Source organism: Felis catus, chromosome D1 (assembly GCF_018350175.1).
Source record: "Felis catus isolate Fca126 chromosome D1, F.catus_Fca126_mat1.0, whole genome shotgun sequence".
NCBI lineage: Eukaryota > Metazoa > Chordata > Mammalia > Carnivora > Felidae > Felis > Felis catus.
Genome location: NC_058377.1, coordinates 4,647,493 through 4,672,459, shown reverse-complemented (window position 1 = coordinate 4,672,459; position 24,967 = coordinate 4,647,493). Strand labels below are relative to the sequence as shown.

The following is a 24,967-nucleotide window of genomic DNA, read 5'->3' as shown; positions in this document are numbered from 1 at the left end:
GAGCAGGGAAGGGGCAGAGAGAGAGGGAGACACAGAATCTGAAGCAGGCTCCAGGCTCTGAGCTGTCAGCACAGAGCCCGACGCAGGGCTCGAACCCACGAACTGCAAGATTACGACCTGAGCTGAAGTCAGATGCTCAATCGACTGAGCCACCCAGGCGCCCCTCATTTATAATGCTTTAAGCAGCATTCCCAGAAATACAGAATGCAAATTGACACATGCTGAATGAACCACAGGCAGTGGAGTTTGCTACGAAAATACTTGGGTTGAATAAAAAATTGACACCCTTGAGAAAGAGATACAGGCTCCCAGCTATGGAATGAATACGTAATGATGTACAAGGTACAGCCTATGGAATATAGTCAATCCTGTAAGAAAGTATTGCATGCTTTCACATGATAGCTACACTTGTCTAGGTATCTGGAGAGCATAATGTATACACACGGAATCACTATGATATACGCCTGAAACTAATACAACATGGTGTGTCTACTATATGTCAATAAAATTTGACAAAACTTTAAGTTTCTCCTTCACCATTAAAAAATTATTTCTAATTGAGAACATATGAAATTCCACTTATACCACATTCTCTAATGTCACCATCTTGATGTTGAGAGCTTATTTTTCATGTTGTCAATAATGTGTTTGATGACATAAATGTGACAAGGTCAGAATGCATACCCAGAGGGAGCTACACATCTGTTATGAATTTCCTGCCTCTATATGGGTAATATTTTCAATGAAAAATGCTTTCAGGGTGAAGATGGATGAAATAGTTTCCATCAGACTCATAGGTAGATAATTGTGCTTTCAAATAATAATTGCCATGTCTTCACAATCTGAGGAAGGCTGGGTGAGGACATAGGTTTCTCCTTTCATGTAAGAGAAGGCTGTGGTGTTTTAAACTGCTCACTTACAATCCAGAATCCAGAGATCAGCAGTAGATGTAAGAATAGCAACTCACTACCATGTTGCACATAACTCGGTCCAGAAGGAGAATACAGACCTTATTCTCAAAAGCTTTTGGTTGAGATCAATAATCCATCTTTGCAAGTTCCAGGCTGCAGGCTGTGGGGATAGCACAATGCCTGACGCCTGGTTTTGGAACATAGGGAAGGTCACGCTCAAGCACAGGGGAATGGAGTAGGGACTGGGGGCAGTGGGGGAGACAGATGATGGTTACCTCCCCATGGGGCACACTCTGGACTTTACCTGCTGATGACCTGCACACTCTGCCTCAAGCCATTTCTCTCCATGACCGATACTGAGACTGGGCCCCAACACGCCAGGCAAAATGAGGGGCACCCATCTTCCCAGGGGCAATGGCCTGTACAGAGGTTGCCCCAGTGAGGTTGGAGCCTTGCATTCAGGGAACTGTCATGCCCAGGGTTCCCACACTTTCTGACTCCAACACTAAGAGTATCGTCACAGAGCCCCTCTTGCATGGCCCATCACCCCCTCACACACTGTGACCAGCTCCATCCTTTCCTCTTTGACTCCTCTTTGTCTCTGCTTCTCTCTACTCCTGTCTCCCTCTGTTTCTTCCTCTCACTCTCTCGGACATGCCCAATTCCCCATCACTGACTCAGTGTCTCTTTCTCTGCCTCTCCCCAGGCCCTCAGCCTTCTGCTCTGTGCAGCCCTGTCCAAGAAGCAGGGCACCACATATCCTGTGTCACCCTCTCTCCTGCCATGTTTTAGCCCAGGCCCTGATCGCAGTGGATGAGAATCCTGTTTACAGAAGCTGCTCATGCTGACCTTTACTGCAGCACTGCTGTTCCAAGCCACTCCTGGGAAGCATGTGGACAGCCAGACCTTGACCCCCTGGTGGCCCAGCCATGACCCCAAAGTTGATGGAAGGCTGCTTGCCTCCATAACCTGAGAGGAAGGAGGGCCCAGCAGGAGTCAGGGGCTCGGGGGCATTATGCATGGGCTTTGAGGACCTGGAAAGAGCCAGATGCTTACAACCAACCCCATTTTGGTGGTGAGGGAGGAAAGGGTATCATGTCATTGACCTCTGCCCTGCCCATCCCTCACCAAAAAAACAGTGGGAAGAAGGGCATATGGGTGGCTCAGTCAGTTAAGTGCCTGACTTCGGCTCAGGTCGTGATCTCATGGGATGTGAGTTTGAGCCTCTCGTCGGGTTCTGGGCTGACAGCTCAGAGACTGAGACTGCTTTGGATTCTGTGTCTCCCTCTCTCTGTCTGCCCCTCTCTCACTTGTTTTCTCTCTCCCGCTCAAAAAATAAACACGTTGCAAAAAAATTAAAAGAAAACACTGGGAGGAATACCAGACATCATAAGTGATACCCCAAAAACTACTACCATAAGTCTACCTCAGCTCCCACCTGGATTGGTGCAACTGTGAGGTAGCTGGTAGGTGGGAAAAGTCCACAACATCTGGATTAATGCAGGGTTTCCTCACTGTTCTACCAGAGACACTGCTGACTCCTCACCCATTTCTTACAATCAGGAATCAGCCACTTTGTGGGGACTGACAGCTGTCCTGCTGATCACCACACACCACTGTGACTAGCAGGCACCGTGTGCTTGAGAGTACCTATTGAGGAGTGAATGCCACCATCACCAGATCTAGAGGAAATTTGTGTCTACCACCCCAGAAGGAACCAGGGGACATGTGCAGTCAATACAATTCAAAGAGTGACTTATCTTCTGCCCCTATTACTGTAGATTCTAACTGTTTGTGACTGTGTATACAGGAGTCACACTGTATACATCAAAATAGAATGACCGTCATGTCCTCCTGGAAGCAGATACTGACACAGACACAGAACTGTGATGGGTTTATCAGGGGAAACGAGCAAAGACAAAATAGAGGGGACAGGATTGGTCAGGGAAAGAATTCAGTCAAATACATATATCAGATAACTTTTCTAAATATATTACATGACCACAGCCCATTTGTCGCAGTTCAGGGTCCTCTTCAAACTTCAAATTCTCCTGTAAGTCAAAGAGATTTTGGGTTATTACAATGGGATCTTATATTGTTGAAGACAAAATGCATAGAGGACAACAGATCTGTGGCCTTGGATGAACACTTCATTGTGTGGCCACATCTGTGTGTCTACCTATAAGGGAAGATGACTGTCTTTAAATCTTAGATATAGATTCCTGAATGTACACAGTATCACAGTTATCTTTTTCTTCTTTGTAAAATAGGACCTGAATTTTCATAGAAAAAAACACTGGGGTCTTTGCTGTATCTTTTGAAGTAGTGATTGCCAATCTCTCAGCCTCAGGCTTTACACTCTCAGTTGCATGAAATTGAATGAACATCTGTAGATGATCTTCTGTGTGCATATACATTTATACCCTGAGAAGGGTGAGTGCCCACTCATCCCATACATTTTACAAATTCCTTATGTGCTTGTCACCTCTTCATCGTACTGACCTCAGAAACCAACATTGTCCCTGTTTCTCAGATTACAAATCTCAGGCTCTGAGATGGCCCCACTGAGAGCTGGTGTTAGAGCTGAGCCAACAGGAACACAGGCAAAGCCTCAGGAAATTGTGAGGGAAGTTCTGGAGATGCAAACCCACAGGCAGGGTGGTGACAGCAGATGCAGGGGTGTGACGACCGGACTTCAGCAGGGGCGGCTCCTCCTCAACCCTGAATTCCCCAAGAATCTGACTCAGGCTGAAGGCCAAGGAAGCCGTTCAGTTGATTTACAACCTATCTTCCCACTTAGTCTCACTGAGACACACAACTTAGGCAGACAAGCATTTCATAAGACCAAGTTTAATTTACCAAATCTCCAGGACATTCTTTCATACATGTGCAGACCCTTCAGAAAACCAAAGGAAACAACAGTCTTCTTTTTAGATTATGAACTGGGTGCACTGTGGTAACCTTGACATTCCAGAGATGATGACTGCATTGTACACTGTGCTTGAACCCGTGAAGCAGTTCTTTGCAGATATCCTCATGCTCCCTGCCCAGGCCGTGGGCCCTGCCATGAAAGGCCTCCAAATCCATCCTACTGACCCCAACACCCTCCCTTCTACAACTCCTCAAACTCTGCTTGCCACCCACAACTTACTTTCTATTCCTGTGTGATTCAAGTTTCCCCCATTCCTTCCCTGCTGCTTCCATTATGGTGACCACAAGTTCTGTGTCATATAATGCATGTGCCCCATTTCACACAGGGCACCTGAGGCACCTAAAGTTAGGGGTGCATCTCATCTGTCACAGAACCCACAACATTGTGTCTGTAAAATACACACCAGTACTGCTGATACGTCTACCATTGTGTAAAAATCCTCTTTCTTTTTGACAAGAGAAACCTATACTTCACCTCATTTCAGGGAAATGGCAAAGCCCATTGTACCTATGTCCTGAGAAACCTTGGATTTATATTACACTGTCCTCAGGCAGGTTTGCAGTTGAATTGCCAAGCCCTCACAACCATCTCTACGTCATTCCCACAAAGTCTTTCACAAAGAAGATGAATACGCTTTATCAGTCACTCATCCAGTTCAGGTCATCTTACCAAATTGAGTACTTGGAGGAGCTGGAGGTAGCCCATAGCCCATGACTGGTGATGAAGGGTGATCCATGGGGTACAGCTTGCAAGGCAAACCTAGGAAAGGACCAGGCCCTCTTGCATACATAATGGCCTGCAGAACAGAAATGAAAGCTATGTTCAGAGGACAGAACCAAGTACCAACACTGGCAAAAAGTGGAAGCCTAAAGAACCAGTGCTCATCTCCTGCCAGCTTCCCTGCCACCAGGTTCCAAGCGGGCAGCATCAGCATCAAGAGAACTCTACCCATACTTTGGGTTCTATTGAGAGCTTTGGGGGTGGGGAACGGAGGCTATGGGAAGAAACTAGGGTCTCCCCATGTCTGCAAATGTAGGACAGCAAGGGCTCTTGTCCTAAAGGATTCATGGAGTGAATATGGAGTAAATTAATAAAATAGCATATTCCCGATATGAAGGCATCTAAGTCCAGGATCAACCACCACCCCTCATCCCCCTCTACCACAGAGGCTGCTTATTTGTATGTGAAGAACTACAGAATGAGAAGGAATGACAATCCCAGTCTCCACATATGGAATTATAGCCCTTGTGGCTCAAAGATCTGCCTTTAAGCCCCTGCCTGTGCCCAATCTGCTTCTCTCCCGACAATGGGCTCTTCTCCTCTCTGGAAGTGCTATCCATGGGCACAGAGACACATGGGGTGATGGGGATACTGAGGTCATGCAGAGAACCTGGAAAGTCATGTTCTTAGAGAAACATGTTACTTATACATGTTAGTTAGGCTTAGGTAATTTATTTTAATGCAATGGTACTTCTCAGTTTAAGTACAGTACAATTTTCATGGTAATAGTGTCCTCTGGAAAAATGAGCTGAAATTCTAAATAACAGAATTAACACAAACACACTTTTGTTTCTGCTGTACATTTCCATGTTTCACCTGTAACACTGACACAGGACACAAGAGAACATGCTCATGTGAACACAAACGAAGGACACAGTGAGGAATTACGATGCAGGTAATTATGGACTTTCTCTCTTTGCCACTCATGTTCCAATGCACGTTTTCTAGGACAAATATGTCACCTCTTATAGTTCAGAGTATTTATACCCAGGGCACATGCGAAGGGATTCCGGATAGCACATTTCAAAAGAAAGAAAGAAACAAAGGAAGAAAGGAAGAAAGGAAGAAAGGAAGGAAGGAAGGAAGGAAGGAAGGAAGGAAGGAAGGAAGGAAGGAAGGAAGGAAGAAAGAAAGAAAGAAAGAAAGAAAGAAAGAAAGAAAGAAAGAAAGAAAGAAAGAAAGAAAGAAAGAAAGAAAGAAAAGGCTAAATGTTGATGGGTATGAAATTTACTTTGTCTAAGACCACTCTAAATGACACATACAAAAATAAAGTTGGACTGAAGGTATTTTGCATTTTCCTCCCATAAGGATAACTGCAGATTTTCTGAACACGTTAATCCCCTAGACAGAAACAGAACAGGAAGTGACAGCAAGAGCAATGATTCCACTTTGAGGAGGTGCAGAAAAAATGAGGCAGGCCAGAAGACTTCCAGGTGGAGTGTGGTGTCATCCTCCTTGGGTTATTTCCACGAACATACTGGAAAAGCCCTCAGGTCCTCAGCCCTGACCATGTTTGGCTTCTAAACTTACCACAAGGAATTGACGGGATGAAAATAGAGAAGCCCGTAGACACTTGGGTTAAGGTTGTGCATTTGGAAAATAAGAAAAATAAGCAGATATATTATACAACAACAGAGACAATGCCGGGAGAGAGTGCTGAACAGAAAAATAAGGGTTTCCACAAAGAGTTACAACTGCAAATGTCCACACACTTACCTTGTCCTTCTTGGTCCTTGTGGTAGAGTCAGTTTTGTTGTCAATCACGGGAGCAAAATCTGGACCTGCAAAAGAGCCTAGAAGGGATGGAGGTTTATTTTGATTGGAGTAGATTGTGCAGAGACAAAAAAAAAAAAAACAACAAAACCTAAAAACAAAAACCATCACCTCATTCCTCAAACAACTTAAACTCTTTGGCCCAATCACATCCCAAGTCACATGCAGAGGGTATCCCACATGCTTCAGGTGATCCCAAGGTGAAGGGGAGAACCATCCCTTAAACTTTGATGAAGACCTGGTATAGCCCTGGTTCAGATGTTTTCATGACTCATCAAACAACTGTGGATGAGTGAGGGCTCAACTGGATAGATATACGTTAGACTGAGCCTCATGCCTCCCACTACCCAGCACGTGGACTGTGTATGGCACACATCTGCTGAAGCACCATGCCTGCTTTTCTGTATATGGCCCCATTCCATCTCCACAAGAGACATATGTACCAACACAGAGTGGGAGAAATGACACAAAGATGATATGTGGATCATGAGACACTCGAGGAATGTGGTAATGGCGGCAGACACATTTCTCTTGCATTATAATGCCTGGTGGTAACACCTCTGCACTTTCTCCAAGACTCACAACAACAAAAATTAGATGAATGTGTTTTGCAAGTCAACACATACTGCTCAGATCATCTTACCAAGTGGTGTAGGTGGAGGGGTTTAGGGTAGTCCCCAGGGCCACCAAGGTTCAGGAGGTGGATGTGCCCAGGAGCCCGTAGGGTGGCCTCTAGGGTAGGCAGGGTGTGCAGAATCTTCCAGTTAACAGAGGAGGTCCCCATGGATCCACACTGCCCTGCAGAACAGAAGTGACAGCTACATTCAGATGCCAGACAAGAGAACCGACACCCAAAGCAGCTGAAACCCAGAGAAGTACGGGTCAGCACCTGCCACCTTCTCTGCCACTAGGATCCAAGAGAGTAGCATCACTACCTGAAAACTCTATCCCTCTCACTGGGTACCACCTACAGCCTAGGCAAATAAATGCAGGAGGCTAAACTACTGACACCACATGTCCCTGACCATGTCTGAGAATGTAGAACAAAATGATCCCATCTTAGAGTATTAAAAGAAGTAAGTCCAAACAAATGAAGTAGCATATTCCAGACAGGCAGACATCTATGTCCAAGACCACCCTGCATCCCTCCACTACAGTGACTGTAGAAGCTCTGTTTTTGGCATCTTAAGAACACACACACACACACACACACACACACACACACACACACAATTGAGTGCAAATAAACAGATCACTTTCTGCACAAAAAAATCACAGCTACTACTGGGGAAAAGTTCTGCCTGTCGGCCCCTCACTTTGCCCCCTCTGTTCCCTCCCTGAGAAAGGGGTCTTCCCCATCTCTGGAAGTGCTGTCAAAGGCCTAAGAGGCCACTGGGGAGTTGGGGATGCCTAGAGTCTTGCAGGGGAACTGAGAAAGTGTTTGCTGTGACAAACACATTATTTACCAATGTCTACTAAGCCCACATGTGTTTATCTGAATTCATAAGGAATTCTGATTTTGAGCACACTACGAAGACACAGAGTAATACATCATATGGGAAAAAAGAAGAAATTCATGTAACAGAATTAATGCAAACATGTTTTGATTTTGGTATCAATTCCCAGGGATGTGTCATGAGTGATGGTATCAGCTCTAAAACGGATTGGAGACACAACAGAACCTGCTCGTGTGAACACAACTGAAGGATCTTGTGTTTAAAATATTTTTACCCAAGGCACAGCTTGAAGGATTCCAAACAGCTCATTTACCAACGAAGATGTGAAGGTGGTGAGTTATGACAATGACCTTTGTCTAAGACCACTCTAAATTGTACAAGGCACACAATATAAAAATAGAGGGGCGTCTTTTCACATTTCCAATTAACAGATAGCTTTAACACGTAATCGCATGACCAGAAAAAGGAAAATAACAACAACACTGATCCCACAGAGAGGCGGTATGGTAGGAGTCAACAAGCCTAGAGACTTTAGTATGGAGCTCAGTGTTATCTTCCTGGTGTTATTTCCAGAACACATGGGAAAAGCCATAGGATCCTCAATCTCTAAGTTCCTTTGGCCACTAAATTTACCAGAAAAAAGGTGACAGGCTGAAAAGAGAGAAGCCTGTAGACTCTTGGGTTAAGGATGTGCATTTGGCAAATAGAAACAGGCAGACATATCACACAACACACAAACCAGGGAAAAGGCTGGAGAGCATGCTGTATCGCAAATGAGGGTGTCCCGACAGACTTACAACTGAAAATGGCCCCAGCATTTTCCTGGTCCTTCTTGGCATTTTTGGTAGAGTGCTTGTTTTTGTGACTCATGGGAGTGACACCAGCTTCTGGATCGGCTAAAGGCTCTAGAAGGGATGGAAGTGTATTCTGATTTTAGTAGACTGTGCATAATTCAAACAAACACCACATCTTGTGACATCTTAAACTCTTCCCCACACTCAGGATCATGAAGAAAGGCAGAGAGTAACCCACAAGCCTCAAGTGACCCCGACGATAAGGGGGAGATCCATCCCATCATCATAATGAAGAAACCATAGGGTCCTGGTTCTTGTTCTTCATAATTAGTCAAATAACTTTCGACAGGTCAGCTCAAATAGAAATCTGGAAATCGTCACCAAAACAGCCATTTCTTAATATACATTAGGGGTAATAAATCACCATCTCATGATAGATGAGAATTAAAATGAGAGTGTCAACTGGTATAACATCAATAAATCCTCAACAGAAGAGCATGGGTGTGTTTCTTCTGGCTCCAGGGGAATTGTTCAATCTTTCAGCTTATCTATAAGCTTCCTTTCACATGTGAGCAGGTATTATATAACTATTTCTGAATAGAAATGGGCTTAGACTAATATTATAGTCAAGAGAAAAGATCTGACCCTGACCTTTGAGGGAGATTCCACAGGGCCCTGGTTCAGGTGTTTTCATAACTGATCAAGCAACTGTGAACAGCCCAGGTCTCAACTAGCTAGAAATAAATTTAGGGGCATGTCTCATCCCTCAGAGAGCCCAATACGTGGTCTCTGTAACAAGCTACATCCTAAAGAGTGCTATGTCTGTCAACCTGTATAAGGCCTGTTTCTTCTCTGTAAGAGACACTTGCTGCCCAGCTGACCATGTGGAAAGAACAGCCCATTTCATGCATGTCCCAAGAATGTTACAATGCCCTCAGTCAGGCTGACCTGAAAGCCCTGTGATGCCATCACTGCATCTTCCCCCAAAGACTCAACAAGAAAAAATAGATAAAATGTGTTTTACAAGTCAACTTCTACTATTCAGATCATTTTACCAAATGGTGGAGGTGGAGATGGAGATGGAGGGTGAGGTCCCAAAGGCCACCAGGATGGAGAATATGGGGGTGGCCCAGAGCTCATGAATGGTCATAAAGGGCAGCCCATGGGTACCTCATGGAGGGCACTTCTGGGAAAGAAGGAAATGCTCTGGCAGCCATGTTGACCTGCAGGACAGATATTAAACTTTTGAGATATGTTAGGGTAAAAGGTGAGAAATCCAACACCAACACCAACGCTAACATAGCTGAACCACGATGAAGCAGAAACAGTGCCTGTCTCCTTCCCTTCCACCTGGTTTCAACAGGGCAGCATCAGTGCTGCAAAACTCCACCCTTCCCACTGGGTCCCACCTAGACCTTATAGGAGTTTGAGAAACCAAGACAGTAAGTTTCTGGCAGCATGCATGGTACTGGCTGTGTCTGGAAATGGAGGAAGGAAGTGGCCGGTCCTAGAGGATCAGATAGATAATTCCAGACTACTAAAGAATGTCTGTTCCACACACACGGGCATCTATTTCCAGGACTACTCTCCACCCAGCCCTTTACCACCTCAACAGCTCCATCTTGGCATATTAAGAGCAGATAGAAGGACAGGGAATTATGGTTCATAGCATTCATTTAAATCTTTAGTCTGCCTCCAGTTAATTGTAATGAGTGGTTTCACCACGGAGACTCATGAGAGAACCTTCTACAGGCCTTTCACGCCCGAGTTCTGATTCTCAGAACTCTGCAAGGTAAGGATGGCCAGCCACACCCTGCTCTAAATGTAAGGAAACAGGCTCTAAGAGGAATGAAGGTAAAAGGCTTGCAAAAGGTGAAGCAGGAATTGATACGAGCTCTGCCTGCAAGGTCCTGCTGGCAGCCTCTGCTTACCTGGCTCCCTCTCTGGACCTGCTGAGCGAAGCCACAGAGATCTCTGGGGAGATGACATCCCTAAAGGGGAATTGGGAAGTGTTTTCTGCAGGAACAGTGCCACCTACAGGAGTTAGTTAGGAAAAGTTATAGATAATATGTGAATTCACAGGTAATGCCGAATTTTTACATACACTGTGACACACAGACTCATTTTTCCCATGGAAAAATATTTTGGAATTTGAAATGACAGAATTAAAATGAATATGTTCTGATATCAAAATGGAAAAGACAGTTAAGGTATGAATAGAAGATGCCAGCTATAACAGCTACAGAGGCCATAAAAGAACCTGGTTACATGAACATGGCTTCAGCTCTTTTCCGGAAACTGGCACATCAGACCTGACTTTCACTCTCTGTTCCTTCAGTTCCAGTGTACATTTTCTACTGAGAATTCATAATATTTTTACTAACTGAACAGCTGCAATGACTCTGCCAAAGCACATTTCCCAAAAGAGATGGGAAAACTGATGAATTATGAAATTTAGAAAAAAATAACCTTCGAATAAGAGCATTCAAAATTGCTACGCACCTCTCAGAAAGTTGGGCTTTTCATGTTTTTCAGTTAGTGAGAATTACAATCGATGTTCTAGACAGGTTGGCGACTAACTCTGGATAGAAAAGGAGTAAAAGAACAACAACACTACTGTTTCAGTTTTCAGGAACATTCCCATGAAAGGAGGTCTGGAAGAAGTGAGCCAGGAGACGTAAGTGTGCAGTGAGATGTCATCCTCCTCATGATATTTCCACAAACACACAGTGACTTCCCTGTGGTCCTCAGCCTCTAAACACTTATGGCTTCTGGAGGCACCACCAAAGATGACCAACAAGCTAAGAACAGAGAGGCCCATAGGCTCTTGGGAAAGAGTTTTACTCTTTGTAAAGTAAATAACACCATAGATATATCTCAGAACACACAACCTAAAGACAAGACCAGAAGAAAGTCTGTATAAAGAGAAAAAGATTCCAGAGAGAGAGCTACAACTGAAAATGGTCACATCATTTCCCTTGACCTTCTCTGTGTCCATAGTAGGGACAGAATTCTTGTTCCTCACAGAAGTTGCACAAGGTTCTGCATGTGATAGAGGCCAAAGAAGGGATGAAGGTTTCTTCTGACTTGCATAGACTGGGTGGAAAAAAAACAAAAACAAAAAAACCTCTGTGCCTTCTTCCATCTTCCTACAATCAGGTCCCTTCACAGAAACAGAGGGTTTTCCACATGGCCCAGGTGGCTCCTTGGGACTCAGGGGAGCGTTGAGGAAGGCACTAGAAGGCTTTGGTTGGATATTTGATAATGAACCAACTGTGGACAGGTCAGGGCTCAATTCATTGGAAATTAACATGAAGAGAAGGGTTTCCTAATACACATCATGGGAAATGACAATTTATCAGATTAAAAATGAAAATAAGAATGGTTTAGTTAGGATAATGTCTGTAAACGTCAGCATGAACAGCACACTGTCTTTTTCTACAAGGCATGGGTGGGGTGTTTAAAGTGGTTTACTGTCTACATCATCTGCCTTATGTATATGACAAGGGATTATGTGAGGATTCATGAACAGAAATTGCCTTGAAGAAACTAATACTATAGTAATGAGGTAGGGAAAGGTTAATTCCATGTGGAATGACCTGCAAAGTTTTAGAGTTACACTAATAAAATAACATTACAGGAGTGAAATTTCACAAGGATTTACTTTACTAATGGAGTACTATAGTTCAGAATACAAAAAAAAATCTTTTAAAGAATAAAGGGACCTCCAAACAGAGGTAAATAAATGTCCGCTTTCTTTACAGAAAGCGTATTTTCTATGGAGCATTTATCCAAAAGCCAATCAAGAAAGCTCATCGGGACATACAGCCTCCAATTCATGCTGTTGTTCACATTATTCATATGAAACAAAAGAAAAATCCTTCAACATTGTCTCAAGGTGGAAGGGGGGCTGACCCACATCCATTCTAGCACCCACTTTCCAGTTAACTGTAACTGGGAGGTTGTAGGGGGGCCCACAGTCATTGGAGGGGCGTGAGCTACACCACTCACAAGGGACAGACCCAAAGAGCCCTGCTGGCTGGGGCATCTGAGGGAAACAGTGTCCTGTCACCACTGTAAGACAACTTTGCCCTCTAGTAACCACCTGGGACTGTTTGCAGGAGACCAAACAATTACACCCACGGGAACAATAAGCCAATTGTGCAGATGTTGCTGCAGAAGTTAAACTACTGCATTTCACGATGTGCTCCATATCTCTCCATGGAGGGATCTCCCTGTCAGGTCTTCTTGCCATTGGTTTATGCCTCCTGAATTCCTCTGGAAGCCTCTGTCTTTGGATGACTTCCAGTCTTGAAGATCAAGATGAATCAGTTTCACTAAGAGCTACCACACCCAGGCCTCCACTGGACACCAAACAGTTTAGCCTTTTTAAAAACGTCACAGCACCCTGAAAATAAATATGTCAAAATCCTGTACCTGCACTTCAAGTAGGCCACCTCCCTGCTCTGCTCAGCCACCGCCCTCTCCAGATCACGAGCCCCGAGCTGGGAGAGAGAAACACATCCACGTTTAGCTGTGGCAGGATGTGCACAAGAAGAGGAGAGAAAAACATTCTTACCCAGTTGTCCTGAGTCACCTTCTCACCAAGAGCCATCTGAAAGAGTCAGCACATCAATAAAAACCCATGTGGAGAGATTCAGTGTCCCGTTATGATCATCTGCGTTACGTGCTGAAGCACTTAGGAACTACTGGGCAGAGTGCAGGCTACCTGGTGTCCGAAGGTGAGCTCTGACTGCTGCAGCTGTTCTTTTGTTTCTTTTACTCTTCTCCTGGGCGTGAAATGGCTTTCATCAGATGAAGCACCATGTTGAGGGTGATGTTAATTGGCCCAGGTTCCCATTATAAGAACTGAGTTCTCATACACACGATCTGATCATATAAGACACATTTCACATGAGGAGGAGAGTACAGAAAGCTCAAAGCCATCGCTACATCATCTTGGATTTATTATTTAATGCCTGTGGGGCTCCACGTTGACACGGTCTCCTTACCTGTGGTGACAGCTCCCTAATTCTGCAATGAGGATCTTTCATCGTAAAGTCCAAATCTTCTTTTCCTTGTATCTTCATCATTATTTCTCATGGTTACAACAAGTGGGTCTCTTAAATGGGATGGTCATACTTGTCAATTGATTAGTCCACCACCAAACTGCTTCCTGAGGTTTGTAATCATATCCAGCACCTCCAGAAACATGTTCAGGAACCACATTTCCACATAGTCTGGCCAGCATCAGGGATCAGGAAATCTTTAGTGACTTAACTTGTTTAGATTAATATTTTTAACTTAACATCTGGAAAATGTCACATTTCTCCTGAAGTGTCTATATAAATAAATGTCTCCTGAATATTTGTATAGATTTGTGTGCTACTTGGGTCTAAACACTGTACAAAGTTTCAAAGTAATACAATGGACATCGTGTAAGCTGCTGGTAGGAGCTGAATTCACTCGTAGATCCATAGCTCTTCTGTAGCTAATTTCAGTTTCTCCTCTGCGGCTGAGAGGAGAAGGGGAGCTGCTTCTCCCCTTCCACCTGCTCCCATTCTTTCAGTCCCAGCTTTCTAGAGGGGAAAGAAACATAGATTACCTGGTAGCCCATGTGAAATTCTGCCTTTCTTCCCTCCCTGAAATCTGAAGGCAGGACTCAAATGTCCCCTCTCCCCTTCCCCATAAATGCACAGATCCTCACACACAACCAGGGGCAAGCATTGACGCACCCCGTTAAGGGACTAAACAAACTCAAACTCCAGCACGCTGGCAAGTCTTTGGCAACTCTGAGTTTCTCTTCACAGCTTTCTATTCCTACTCATCAATACATCACATAAATATAAAAAGCCCACATGAGATGCACTAAGTGCCCTCCCAGTCTCAGACTTGTGCTTGTGATGGGGACGGCATACGCGTATTTCTTTTCAATGTACAAAACCAAGCCTGGCCAACTCATCACAACTAAACACATAAGGATGACGCAAGGGTTCCTGACTTTCTCCCAAGAGCCCTGAACTTTCAATCAAGGCTCGGGCCATGACACTGCCATAGAGACATCTTTCTTGGACATGGTGTCATTAACACTGTACAATGACCTACTGGACATTTCTACACTTCACGAGGGAACTCCTGCCACCTGACTCAAAGACATCAGTTGAGAAGAATGCAAAATACACTGATGAAAAGAAAATGATGTGAATTGCCCACCTTCAGAATACTGTCTCCTGGAAAAGGAATGAAGAGAAGGGAAAGAGGGAAAGGAAAGAAAACTGAGTTCACAGGTTTCAGTCATGCTGGCACCCCTGATCTCCTACCAGACATAAACTCCCATATCATCTGCAGCAAGATACCATCACAGTACACCTGAATTCTCCTCCCAATATTTCCTACCCAATGTCTAGAGTTCAACCAAAAATATACATACATATGGCAGTCATGTTGCCATGATGGGGCTGAAAGGTAAAGGACATTGAAAATGAACCCTGAGGTTTCCACAAAGTGAAGGAAGGTGCAGATCACCTTCAAGGCAGAAGGGAGAAACACAATTCTTTACTGATTACTATGGTAAAAGTATGGTTGGTGTTAAATGTGCTCAAAGAAAGAAAATTATCCCCGCTGTCTGACACATTCGTTCTTACAACAGTGTTTGTAACAATTAACTCCTGAAAGTCTTACTCTTCTGTGAGCTTCTCTCTTTGTCCACACATTCCAACACGAACGTCTACATTCTTCTTCAGCGTGTCCCATTTGGCGTCTTTTGCCCCTTTCCCACACCTAAGTGCATCACAGTTGTCCCCCAGTTCCCTTTTGCTGCCTATCAAGCATAAAACAGTTTGAGTGTGCACACCTGTTCCCACGAGTGTGGCCATGAGGGGGGAGAGGAGAAAGGACAAAACTCCCAAGGCAGGAAGCCACTTTTTACCTTCCCAGAGCAAACTCATTCTACCAAGTGTGGTTTTCTCCCCTCCAATGCAACACCTTTTCCAGGTTACATTTATTAGACGTCAAGACTCTCTGCATCGAATCCTTGATGCGTGCAGTATCTCCTGACTTTAAGACAGATTTGAGGAAGCTGGAATGACTATAGAAGAATGTACAGTATAGCAAATGTACTTGCCAATACATTTTAAATGTTTATGATGGGAAAGATTCTAATGCATGTATTTTACCACAGTTAAGAGAAACTTAAAAAGAAAGTAATAATGTTCAGTTCTCTGATTTATATAACATTTGATAGTAAATTTTGTTACCTGATTCTTTTGGATCTTAAGCTGAGCATTTTTTCTGCAGAGGCTGTTCTTCAGACTTTGATTTCAATTCCCTGGTATGAACTTCATTAAGGGAGAAGTGAACCTGAGAAAAACATTCTCTCTAGTGACTTCGTCCCAAGAAGAAGATCACTCAGTAGATAACATATAAATCGAATATTCTAAGACATAAAAGATTTGTTTTTCTTTAAAGCTAAAGTGTACAGTGGAAATCCTGCAGGAAATAGAGGGAATTTACTTCGGAAACTTCTGAAGTGTTTACTAAAATAGCACTTTTCATGTTCTTTGTAGATTTTTCCTTTCCCTGATTTGCAAGTAAGATAGAAACAAAACGTGTACTCGGCTTTCCAAACAAACACTGGACAACGTGTCACAAAGAAGCATTGTCAATAGAACACACCCCATAGTCAGTCCCTGTATCATTAAAAACAGTCGATCCAGTTTGGGCCAAAGAGAAAAGCCAGACACATAAAGAAATGAAGGATGAAGATAACGGTGGAAGGTGTAAATGTTTCAGAGCAACTATCTTGGTTTCCAAACAATGGAACTGTGACTGGATGACAATGAAAAAGTGAAGACAGTGTAAAATCTTTCAAGCCAAAAAGCTCCAATGAATGACTTTTCGTTATGGAAGAGAAATATTGTCACCAGATTCACTTTCAAAATTTTCTGAATTAAGAGGAACAGAACTATTCAACATGGCGAAGAAACCTCTAGTGTTCTCTCCTGGCAGCACTGAATGATATAAAAATTAACCCAGGGTTATGAAAACAAATTCTGCCTAACTCCTAAATAAAAGAGGTACTATGGTATTACTGCTTGGAACAGCAGTAGACAGCATGGAAGGTTAAGGGGCTCAATTCACCCAATGACCAAAAGGGCGCAAACATCAAATTATGGTAACTCAGGAAGCCCTGATTCTTGACAGTCTGATTTCTCTCAGATTGCAACGAAGCGTGCACACTTGGAATTATGTCATTAAAAAATTCATTAGTGACCTCAAGCATCTCACTGTTATTCTTCAACAAAAAAACATAGTTATCAGGAATACTTTACTCATTACTTTGAGTTCCATTTTTAAAGAACAAAGAAGGGATTTTAATACTCTATTTTTTGAGAGAGAGACAGAGCAAGTGAGCAGGGGAAGGGCAGGGAGGGACAGAGGGAGAGAATCCCAAGCAGGCTCCCCACCGTCAGCATGAAGCCCGATGCAGGACTCAAACTCATGAATCATGAGACCATGACCTGAGCTGAAACCAAGAGTTGGATGTTTAACTGACTGAGCCACCCAGGCGCCCCAAAACAAAGAAGAGATTTTTTTAAATATGAAATTTATTGTCAAATTGGTTTCCACACAACACCCAGTGCTCATCCCAAAAGGTGCCCTCCTGAATACCCATCACCTACCCACCCCTACCTCCCACCACCCATCAACCCTCAGTTTGTTCTCAGTTTTTAAGTCACTTATGTTTTGGCTCCCTCCCTATCTTTTTTTTTTCCCTTCCCCAACCCCATGGTCTTCCATTAAGTTTCTCAGGATCCACACAAGAGTGAAACATACAGTATCTGTCTTTCTCTGTATGACTTATTTCACTTAGCATAACACTCTCCAGTTCCATCCACGTTGCTACAAAAGGCCATATTTCATTCTTTCTCATTGCCACGTAGTATTCCATTGTGTATATAAACAACAATTTCTTTATCCATTCATCAGTTGATGGACATTTAGGCTCTTTCCATAATTTGGCTATTGTTGACAGTGCTGCTATAAACATTGGTACAAGTGCCCCTATACATCAGCACTCCTGTATCCCTTGGGTAAATTCTTAACAGTGCTATTGCTGGGTCACAGTGGAGATCTATTTTTAATTTTTTGAGCAACCTCCACACTGTTTTCCAGAGAGGCTGCATCAGTTTGCATTCCCACCAACAGTTCAAGAGGGTTCCCGTTTCTCCACATCCTCATCAGCATCTACAGTCTCCTGATTTGTTCATTTTAGCCACTCTGACTGGCGTGAGGTGGTATCTGAGTGTGGTTTTGATTTGTATTTCCCTGATGAGGAGCGACGCTGAGCATCTTTTCATGTGCCTATTGGCCATCTGGATGTCTTCTTTAGAGAAGTGTCTATTCATGTTTTCTGCCCATTTCTTCACTGGATTATTTGTTTTTTGAGTGTGGAGTTTGGTGAGCTCTTTATAGACTTTGGATACTAGCCCTTTGTCTGATATGTCATTTGCAAATATCTTTTCCCATTCCATTGGTTGCCTTTTAGTTTTGATTGTTTCTTTTGCAGTGCAGAAGGTTTTTATCTTCATGAGGTCCCAATAGTTCATTTTTTGCTTTTAAATCCCTGGTCTTTGGAGATGTGTCAAGTAAGAAATTACTGCAGCTGAGGTCAGAGAGATTTTTCCCTGCTTTCTCCTTTAGGGTTTGGATGGTTTCCTATCTCACATTCAGGTCCTTTATCCATTTTGAGTTTATTTTTGTGAATGATGTAAGAACGTGGTCTAGTTTCATCCTTCTGCATGTTGCTGTCCAGTTCTCCCAGCACCATTTGTTAAAGACACTGTCTTTTTTCCATTGGATATTCTTTCCTACTTTGTCAAAGATTAGTTGCCCATACTTTTGTGGCTTCAATTCTGGAGTCTCTATTCTATTCCATTGGTCTATGTGTCTGTTTTTGTACCAATACTATGCTGTCTTGATGATTACAGCTTTGTAGTAGAAGCTAAAGTCTGGGATTGTGATGCCTCCCACTTTGGTCTTCTTCTTCAATATTGCATTGGCTATTTGGGGTCTTTTCTGGTTCCATACAAATTTTAGGATTGCTTGTTCTAGCTTCGAGAAGTATGCTGGTGCAATTTTGATTGGGATTGCATTGAATGCGTAGATTGCTTTGGGTAGTATTGACATTTTAACAATATTTATTCTTCCAATCCATGAACATGGAATGTTTTTTCATTTCTTTCTATCTTCTTCAATTTCCTTCATAAGCTTTCTATGGCTTTCAGCATACAGATCTTTTACCTCGATGTTTAGTTTTATTCCTAGGTATTTTATGATTCTTGGTGCAATTATGAATGGGATCAGTTTCTTTATTTGTCTTTCTGTTGTTTCATTATTAGTGTATAAGAGTGCAACAGATTTCTGTACATTGATTTTGCATCCTGCGACTTTGCTGAATTCATGTATCAGTTCTAGTAGACTTTTGGTGGAGTCTATCAGGTTTTCCATGTGTAATAAAATGTCATCTGCTAAAAGTGAAAGCTTGACTTCATCTTTGCCAATTTTGATGCCTTTGATTTCCTTTTGTTGTCTGATTGCTGATGCTAGCACTTCTAACACTATGTTAAACAACAGCGGTGAGAGTGGACATCACTGTCGTGTTCCTCATCTCAGGGGGAAAGTTCTTAATTTTTCCCCATTAAGGATGATATTAGCTGTGGGCTTTTCACAAATGGCTTTTATGATGTTTAAGTATGTTTCTTCTAACCCGACTTTCATAAGGGTTTTTATTAAGAAAGGATGCTGAATTTTGTCAAACGCTTTTTCTACATCGATTGACAGGATCATGTGGTTCTTTTCTTTTATTAATCTGCCGTATCACACTGATTGATTTGCAAATGTTGAGCCAGCCCTATAGCCCAGGAATGAATCCCACTTGATCATGGTGAATAATTCTTTTTATATGCTGTTGAATTCAATTTGCTAGTATCTAATTGAGAATTTTTGCATCCATATTCATCAGGGATACTGGCCTGTAGTTCTCTTTTTTTGCTGGTTCTCTGTCTGGTTTAGGAATCTAAGTAATGCTGGCTTCATAGGATGAGTCTGGAAGTTTTCCTTCCCTTTCTATTTTTTGGAACAGCTTGAGAAGGATGGGTGTTATTTCTGCTTTAAATGTCTGGTAGAATGCCCCTGGGAAGCCATTTGGTCCTGGACTCTTATTTGTTGGGAGATTTTTGATAACCGATTCAATTTCTTCGCTGGTTATGGGTCTGTTCAAGTATTCTATTTCCTCCTGTTTGAGTTTTGGAAGTATGTGGGTGCTTAGGAATTTGTTCATTTCTTCCAGGTTGTCCAGTTTGTTGGCATATAATTTTTCATACTATTCCTGACAATTGCTTGTATTTCTGAGGGATTGGTTGTGATAATTCCATTTTCATTCATGATTTTATCTATTTGGGTCATCTACCTTTTCTTTTTCAGAAACCTGGCTAGAGGTTTCTCAATTTTGTTTTTTTGTTTTGTTTGTTTTTTTTTTTTTTTTCAAAAAACCAACTCTTGGTTTCATTGATCTGCTCTACAGTGTTTCTAGATTCTATATTGTTTATTTCTGCTCTGATCTTTATTATTTCTCTTCTTCTGCTTGGTTTGGGGTGTCTTTGCCATTCTGCTTCTAGTTCCTTTAGGTGTGCTGTTACATTCTGTATTGGGGATTTTTCTTGTTTCTTGAGACTGGCCTGGATTGCAATGTATTTTCCTCTGAGGACTGCCTTTGCTGCATCCCAAAGTATTTGGATTGTTGTATTTTCATTTTCATTTGCTTGCATATATTTTTTAATTTCTTCTCTAATTGCCTGGTTTACCCATTCATTCTTCATTAGGGTGTTCTTTAACCTCCACGCTTTTGGAGGTTTTCCAGACTTTCTCCTGTGATTGCTTTCAAGTTTCATAGCATTGTGGTCTGAAAGTCTGCATGGTATGATCTTAATTCTTTTACACTTATGAAGGCCTGTTGTGTGACCCAATATGTGATCTATCTTGGAGAATGTTCCATGTGCACTCAAGAAGAAAGTATATTCTGTTGCTTTGGGATGCAGAGTTCGAAATATATGTGTGAAGTCCACCTGATCCTATGTATCATTCAGGGCCCTTGTTTCTTTATTGACCCTGTGTCTAGATGATCTATCCATTGTTGTCAGTGGAGTATTAAAGTCCCCTGCAATTACCACATTCTTGTCAATAAGGTTGCTTATGTTTGTGAGTAATTGTTTTATATATTTGGGGGCTTCCGTATTTGGCACATAGACATTTATAATTGTTAGCTCTTCCTGATGGGTAAACCCTGTAATTATTATATAATGTCCTTCTTTATCTCTTGTTACAGCCTTTAATTTAAAGTCTAGTTTGTCTGATACAAGTGTGTTTACTCCAGCTTTCTTTTGACTTCCAGTAGCATGATAGATAGTTCTCCATCCCCTCACTTTCAATCTGAAGGTGTCCTCAGGTCTAAAATGAGTCTCTTGAGGACAGCAGATAGGTGGGTCTTGTTTTTTTATCCATTCTGAAACCCTGTGTCTTTTGGTTGGAGCATTTAGTCCATTTACATTCAGCGTTATTATGGAAAGATATTGGTTTAGTTATTGTGATGTGTGTAGGTTTCATGCTTGTAGTGATGTCTCTTGTACTTTGTGGTCCTTGCAACATTTCACTCACAGAGTCCCCCTTAGGATCTCTTGTAGGGCTAGTTTAATGGTGATGAATTTCTTAAGTTTTTGTTTGGGAAGACCTTTATCTCTCCTTCTATTCTGAATGCCAGACTTGCTGGATAAAGGATTCTCGTCTGCCTATTTTTTCTGTTCATCACATTGAAGATTTCCTGCCATTCCTTTCTGGCCTGGCAGACTTCTTTTAAATTAATAACCAATGCACCATTTACTTGCAGTTCTTTTTTGTCAAGTCCAATAGCCATAATAAAGTCAAGAACCACAAATTATTTCAGAGTTTCAGACAAAGCAAAGTAAAATCTTTGGACTAAAAGATGCCTCTGGCTCACCAGAAACACCAGAGAAATGTCTTGTGCAGTTGGCTATTTCCTGAACTGACAAACAGTTCTATCAAATCAGGTCCTATGATTTTTCCCACATCACCAACAAAGGTTTTCAAATCAGAAAGGAACTGGTAGATGGCTAGAGAAAACACACAAGCAACAAAAGAAATGAAAACAAACATTTCCAGAAAATGCAAATGTGCTTCCTTGACCAGAGTCATTCTCTGAAGACATTATAAAATTAGAGCAGGTACTTGAGACGTTATAGAGAGATCTGAACAAAGTAAATGAAATCATAGGAAGTATGTTCTCAGACCACAAATGACTCAAACTAGACATCAAGAACAAAAAGTTCTTAGTTGGACAATGACAAAAAAATGAGATTAAACAACAACCTTCTCAAAAAGACATGGATTCGAGGGGAGTTAGGTGGGGAGATGGCAAAAATAGGTGAAGTAGATCAAGAGTACACTTGTGATGAGCACGAGAAATGCATGAAATCACTGAATCATGGAACACCTGAAACTGATATTGCACTGTATCTTAATTATAGTTGAATTTTTTTTTAAAGTCCATATAGGTCAAAGAAGACATTTCTACAGAAATTTTAGCATATTTCAATCTAAATGATAATGAAAATTGAACATATTAGAGGCAAATTTGTAATACTGAATGCATATAAAAGTTGCAGTGACTATAAAATTTTCTGCTTACTTATGATTACAAGTCTATCTATAAGGTACTTGGTATATTCACAGCAAAAACAGTTCAATGTTATGTTTCCACAGAATTTCAAACACATCAGAGCCAAAAGGGAAATGGTCAGGCAAAATATGGACAGGCTGAAATATTATTGGAGATGATGAGGAATCTTAAAGACGTTTACAATATATCTGTCATAAACAATCATCTTTATAAATCCTCTACCAGCCTCCAGGAGGTTAATAAGCACACCTCCCAAATGTCTCCTCATGGAAGAGCGAGAGGACAGATGGCTTATAAAGGAGCAGGAACAAACTTGTGGGGGTGATGACTGTGTTTGCTACCTTACTGTGGTCATGGTTTCATTGCTGCTTACATATGTCAAATATCAGCGTACTGTGTTCTTTAAAAAGGTGTTGTTATTCTATACAAATTATATGACACTGAAGCTGTAGGAAAGATGTAACAGGCAACACTGAGAAATTTTATTTTGCTGACAAACATATTGCTTTGTTCCTTTGTTTTATTAATTTTTTAAATCTTTATTTATTTTTGAGAGAGAGAGAGAGAGACAGAGGGAGACACAGAATCCAAAGCAGGCTCCAGGCTCGAACTGCCAGCACAGAGCCCAATGAGGGGCTCCAACCCACAAACCGTGAGATCATGACCTGAGCTGAAGTCGGACGCTCAACCAACTGAGCCACCCAGGTGCCCTGCAGCCGTCTTTTAATAGTAAGAATTTGTAAGCCAATGTAAAATAGAAAAATTAATAAAATGCAAATTTATAGTAGATGAAGTCAATGATTTCTAGTGTACATTCACGAAGCACCTGGGTAAAATCCTTTGGACTATCTCCAGACTATGCCCAAAATTCATGGAAGAATGGAAGGAAGTAAAAACACAATGTACTAGAGATACAAATGAGATTGTTCTATAGAAAGATGTTTACAGATAACGGATATATCTGAGAGAAACGGGCAACTGCTATTATAATAATATGGGATTATTCTTCCAAAAAAATAAATTATACATGATGGTTCACTTTTTGATGTTTTAATGTTCACTTTGATTCTGAATCACAGCTCAAAATGTCAGATTTCTGAGGCACATAAAGATTTGCATAATCAGGTGACCTTGTATATTTTGATAATATCTGTGGGATTTTAAGTTACCTGAACACACATCTCCAAATAGCCTATGAAAGGAATTCATGTTTCTCTTTCATGGTATTGTGCCAAAAGCAATCAATAGCAACTCTGAAAACTGATCTCTAAAAGAATACAAAATTCCTGAATATGGTCACCAAAACAACAGAACACATCTCATTCTACAAAAACTGGTCTTAGAAGCATTTTAGGAGTAAAACATTCACAATGCAATTCACACTAATTCACATACCAAACTTAATTTTGTGCAAATGAACCTGTCTAGAAAGTAGCATCTGAAATCTATAACATTTTCATCTTCAGCTCTCAGAGATAAGGTCACAAAAATGTGTAATGGTGGGAAATATACACTGTCTTTGACTAGCCACTGTCTAAAAGAAAGCAGTAGCTGTCAGCACAGTGGTTGTTCGTGGGGCTCAAATGCACGAAAGACACAGGCCATCTTGTCACAAAGGTAAAACACCTTCAGCTGTGGGCAATCTTGGTGCATCTGGCAGCTGTCTGGCTGCTGATATCAATACACTGAACTAGATTAGATCCAATGGGGCCAATAACACTAGGTTCTCACAGTCAATGGCCATGAGTATGCAGAGGTGGCAAATGCAAGACAAGTTAGCTAATGGAAGAATTCAGAGATGAGGTATGGCGAGAGAACTGAACCAATATGTGACAGGCAGCCTAGGTAGAAGGGGAAAATTCTGATAAAGACGATCAAGAATTTTCCTCCTTCATAGTCTCAAAAGAAATAAAGTCGTTTCTATTTAGATTGGAGGTTTCCATGTGGAATGATTCTGCCTCAATGCAAGGGTTATTCCTGACTACTGGGACTTTTCAGATCCCGCTCTAAAGATCTGGTACATGCCAATCTAAAGAAATCTACTTATCTCATTGGTGTCCCTGTCTGTCTGTCTCTCTCACTCTCCTAGGGGTACAAGTTTTGCTTTTCTTTTTTTTTATTTATTTTTTTTTAATTTTTTTTTCAACGTTTACTTATTTTTGGGACAGAGAGAGAGCATGAACGGGGGAGGGGCAGAGAGAGAGGGAGACACAGAATCGGAAACAGGCTCCAGGCTCTGAGCCATCAGCCCAGAGCCTGACGCGGGGCTCGAACTCACGGACCACGAGATCGTGACCTGGCTGAAGTCGGACACTTAACTGACTGCGCCACCCAGGCGCCCCCAAGTTTTGCTTTTCAATGATAGAGTGAAACACTGGGAACTGGGAACCAGGTATTTCATTATATTTGGACCATCCTAAGGACATTCAGAACCCTTCTTGCTTTGAGGAAATCAACACTGCACATACTTAGCTAGAGAAGGGACAACAATTCTTTCACTTCCTGATCATGTCGCTCCTCGTGACTTTCCCATCGTAATGTCGAAGCAAGATGCAGCCACTTAGTTT

At 42.0% G+C, this 24,967-nt stretch overlaps 1 long non-coding RNA gene across 1 annotated transcript in view; it reads right to left on the bottom strand.

The window, feature by feature from the left end:
* The window catches only part of LOC102900616, a 71,683-nt gene extending 54,685 nt beyond the window's left edge, over nucleotides 1–16,998 (bottom strand). The window contains exons 1-9 of the long non-coding RNA XR_006585877.1: nucleotides 15,904–16,998; nucleotides 13,660–14,226; nucleotides 13,227–13,537; nucleotides 13,085–13,152; nucleotides 8,651–8,758; nucleotides 7,040–7,194; nucleotides 6,340–6,416; nucleotides 4,513–4,639; nucleotides 2,909–2,962 (exon numbers count right to left, since the gene is read on the bottom strand). This is a non-coding gene — a long non-coding RNA (uncharacterized LOC102900616). The remainder of the gene's footprint in view (nucleotides 1–2,908; nucleotides 2,963–4,512; nucleotides 4,640–6,339; nucleotides 6,417–7,039; nucleotides 7,195–8,650; nucleotides 8,759–13,084; nucleotides 13,153–13,226; nucleotides 13,538–13,659; nucleotides 14,227–15,903) is intronic.
* Nucleotides 16,999–24,967: the final 7,969 nt, after the last annotated feature.